The sequence below is a fragment of the Lipotes vexillifer genome, unplaced genomic scaffold (assembly GCF_000442215.2).
Source record: "Lipotes vexillifer unplaced genomic scaffold, Lipotes_vexillifer_v1.1 scaffold1308, whole genome shotgun sequence".
NCBI lineage: Eukaryota > Metazoa > Chordata > Mammalia > Artiodactyla > Lipotidae > Lipotes > Lipotes vexillifer.
The window spans coordinates 245,242-250,074 of NW_006792522.1; positions in this window are offsets into that span (position 1 = coordinate 245,242).

Here is a 4,833-nt window from a genome sequence, read left to right on the forward strand (position 1 = left end):
GCTTGAAAACAAATTCTGGTAACTATGATAAAACACATCTATGCTGTGTAATTGCACCATAAATATCCAGAATTCTACCCTAAATTTGTAGCAAACAAGCTACAATTTTGTCTTCTACCTCCAGACTTGGTATGATCACAATGTAGGCATTTCATTAAATACTATCAAGAAAAATATGGCAAAAATGAATTTAATAAATTAAAATTAAAGTTGTATTTCTTTAAGAATTATTTATTCATATGTGGAACAGATATCCAAGAATAAATGCAGAATAATGATTCTTCTGATTGGCACATTTCAGTCATAGGTTCTGAGTTTTTCTTCAAATGTGTATTTCACGGAATTGGTACTTCTGGTGTGCCCTTTTCCCAATCAGATGATGTATGCGGCAGTAGCAGTGTTGCCCTATACATGAGCACCCCCTACTGACGCATTCTGGTGACCCATTCCTATTACTGTAAGAAGGATTGATTTGAAATATCTGCTACTGTATTTTAGATCTATGCTTGCATACGTGATGTGTACTAACACAGTACACACATTTACAAACTGCAATAGCATCTCAAGAACTTAGCTCAAGGCACTCTGTTGATACTCATCTCATCTTTTAAAATAGCAAGTAAAATGACAAAACTAAGTATTTCCCTATGTTTAATGTTTAAAAAGTCAAGTAGATTAATTTATAACTGTATTAGTTTTCTGTTGATACTATAACAAGTTGCTGAAAACTCAAAGGCTTCAAACACTTCAAATTTATTATCTTACAGTTTCGTAGGTCAGATGTCTGACAAGGGTCACACTGGGCTAAAATAAAGTGTTGACAAGGCTGTACTCTTTTTTGGTGGCTCTGGGAGAGAATCTGTTTGTTTGTTTTGTTTTGTTTTGCCATTTCCAGCTCCTGGAGGATGCCCACATTCCTTGTATCAGAGCCTCCTTCCTCCATCTGCAAATCCAGCAAAGGTGCATCAGTCCATACCTTTCTCCCATAGTCGTCATAACTTCCATCTCTTCCTTCCACCTCCTCCTACCATTTTTAAGACATTATTTCTACCCAGATAATCCAGAATAATCTTCCTATTCTAAGATAAACTAACTAGCAATCTTAATCCTCTTTTGCCGTGGGCCCTAACGTATTCACAAATTCTGAGGATTAGGATATGGACATTATTGGGGGGATCATTATTATACTTACCACAACACCAGAAATTACTTTGTAAATATAAAAATAGCATCTGCTTAGAAATGTAGAAAACACATATCCTCACATTAATGTCTGAAAAATTTTGCCAAGTTTTCAGTATTTGTTCAAACAAATAATAGAATTCCAATTTCTTGATAGAAATGTTTGGCTCACATTAGAATATACAAAAATGAATATGGGATGGAGGAGAGATAGAGAAGTCTTAAAGGAAAGAAAAGTGGAATCAGAAACCTTATCTTATTACAACTAAATGTTCAGAATTTCTAAGTAAAAATACAGTTTGGGAATTTTACTTCACGTATTATACAAACCAAACATATTTTAAATAACTACATAAGTAAAAAAGTAACCTTATTTCTTTAACTTTTATTGCCTTTTGAAATTTTGTGGTTGGGGTAATATGGAAGCCTGGTAAAGAATAAACACTTATTAATCAGACTCTGTTTCTTTTATTTTTCCATTAGTTAATTAATTTATTTTTATTTTTGTCTGCGTTGGGTCTTCAATGCTGCGCGCAGGCTTTCTCTGGTTGCTGCGAGCGGGGGCTACTCTTCATTGCGGTGTGTGGGCTTCTCATTGCGGTGGCTTCTCTTGTTGCGGAGCACGGGCTCTAGGTGTGTGAGCTTAATTAGTTGTGGCATGCGGGCTCAGTAGTTGTGGCTTGCGGGCTCTAGAGTGCAGGCTCAGTAGTTGTGGCACACGGGCTTAGTTGCTCCGTGGCATGTGGGATCTTCTTGGACCAGGGCTCAAACTCATGTCCACTGCATTGGTAGGCGGATTCTTAACCACTGCGCCACCAGGGAAGCCCCAGACTGTTTCTTTTTAATCTCTGCTTTATAATATACCAGGGGTATTGTCTTAGGCAAGTTCTTAACCACTCTTGGTGCTCAGATATAACATCTGTAAAATGGAGACAATAATAGTAATGCCTATTTCAAAGGATTGGTATGGTAATTAAATTAAATGATCCATAAAATGTAATTACTTTTGGGAGGAGCATCGAGTAAGAAATTAGTGATCACATGTAGAGAACAAATGTATGGACACCAAGGCGGGGAAAACAGGGGGTGGGATGAATTGGGAGATTGGGATTGACATATATATACTAATATGTATAAAATAGATAGCTAATAAGAGCCTGCTGTATAGCACAGGGAACTCTACTTCACTTTGCTGTACAGTAGAAACTAAAACAACATTGTAAAACAGCTATACCCCAATAAAAAATAAATAAATTAGTGATCACAAAGATTATCATTTTTAACCGTAAGCAACCTCTAGATAAAAGCAGTACTCATCTTTAATAATGCATCAGTTTAAAGTTTGCAACATAAAAACCATGGATTCTTCCAATCTGTTTCAAAGAAGGAACATGTATTTTAAAGTTTTTAACACATCAGTTGTGTTCGTAGACATCTACCAATCAATTTTGTGAAGCTTTCATGGCTGTTAGCCTTTTTTCTTTCTTAAACCATTAAAGTGAAAAAATAAAAATATTTCACGGATCAAAGCCAATTAATTGTACTCTAGTATGCACACAGTTAAGGACAGGGTCGTTTTAGCTGAATAGTCACACTCAGAAAACTTAATGTGCGTTATTTTTGTCTCCAAAGAGGCATATCTTAAATGCAAAACCTTTTAGAAAACAACAGGAACACTCCTACAAGATAGTGATTGATTCATTTTCCTAAATGCTTTACTCTCCTTTTTATTTATTTGAAGGAAGTACACACAAGACAACATAATTTTGATATCTTTATGAAGACTTAATTGAGTGCTTCTAACAGGCACTGTAAAAAAACATATACTTTTCTTAAAAAAAAACAAACAACAGCTAACAAGAAATCCACTGACTCATCCTTAAAGTATTATTCTAAGGAAGTGGAAATACATTTACATAAGCAACTAAATAAATTTCAAATAAATATAAACACCTATGCTAAGTTTATTGGGGGCCAGTACCAGTACGTGGCCTATTAGGAACCAGGCCACACAGCAGGAGGTGAGCGGCGGATGAGTGAGCGAAGCTTTACCTGCCGCTCCCCATCACTCCCCATCACTTGCAGTACCGCTTGAACCATCCCCCCACCCCCAGTCTGTGGAAAAATTGTCTTCCACAGAACCGGTCCCTAGTGTCCAAAAGGTTGGGGACCAATACAATGAAGCAATACAAGTCCAGCAGGGAGGACAGCAAGTGCTAAGACAGGGGAGAGTGGAAAATCATACTGTGTTCAAGAAAGGAAGAGTTAGTTGGAACTTTGATATGGACTGAATAGATGTGGTGAGTAGCACTGAGTAGGAACGAGGCAAGATTTGGAGCAAATTGATCTCAAGGACTTTGGTTTCCAGTTCAGCATGTCAGGAGCTGAGGAGTCATAACTCCCTCCTAACAACAAGTAAAAAGCTAAACAGACTGAAAAATCAGCAGCTCTTCTTACATCTGCTAGAGAAATGAGGTGCCAGAGCAAACTGCTATGAAATATGGAAAGATAAACAGGTAAATACAGAGAATCCAACTTACCAGAGCAGAAACCCACCTTGTCTGGAACCAATACCCTGGTAAGAAAATCTGAACTTCACTTGATAAATAGCTGGAGGCTCAGTGTGAACGATTCTGAGAGATACACACTCCAGGGAGATTCACTTATATGAATTTTTCCTCCAGGAGCTCTTCCAAGTTCACATAGTGAACATCAGAGAAAAATCTCTTTGGTCTTCCAGCAGAGGGAGGGGGGAAATAACCATTTTGAAATTCACCAGAATATTATGTTCTTCTTAACATAGTCTGCTTTCAAGAGATACTATTTTAACAGACTCTCACCTACTGAGGTTTTATCCGATCCTAACTGACCTGATGGAAAAGAAGTACCCAATTTCAGTCCACTTTAACTTTCCATGGGGGACAAAGGAAATGCTCAGTTCTAGCCATCCTATACCATACATGAAGACAAAAAAAGGAAAATACTTAGGAGTACTTGTGAAGTTCATAGCCCAGGAGCAGACTCACTAAAAGACTGAGACCTAAACTTAGGACCATGGAGCTCCTCCTCTTCTCCTACCCCACACCTCACCGCTACATTACTAAAGGACGATTTACAACAGTTCCTTTTACCCAGAACATCAGGTCCACCTTTCAACAAAAAATTATCAGGTATTGTAAAAGGCAAAAAAACAGTTTGAAGAGAGAGAGCAATCACCAGAGCCAGATCCAGATATGGCAGTGATGTTGAAATTGTCAGACCATGAATTTAAAACAACTATGATCAGTAGGCTGAGAACTTGTATTCATCAGGGTACTCCAGAGAAACAAAACTAATAGGATACCTATGTTTTCAAAAGAAGGATCGAAGAGGTTTATTGGCCCATGACAAGATACAAAATGATTAATGAAGATAACAACCATATTCTATCAGCTAAGTGCCACTTGGCCCTATGATACTATCCTGAGGGCATCTCTGGGTTCACATTTTCTAATGGGCTGCTGGAAGAAATTAATCCCCTCAAATCAAGACCCAAAGACAAAGGATTCCAGAAACCACTGGGGAGGAGCGTGGCTTAGAAAGCCCTCTCTTATCGATGTGCATGTGTGTGTGTGTGTGTGTGTGTGTGTGTGTGTGTGTGTGTGTGTGTGT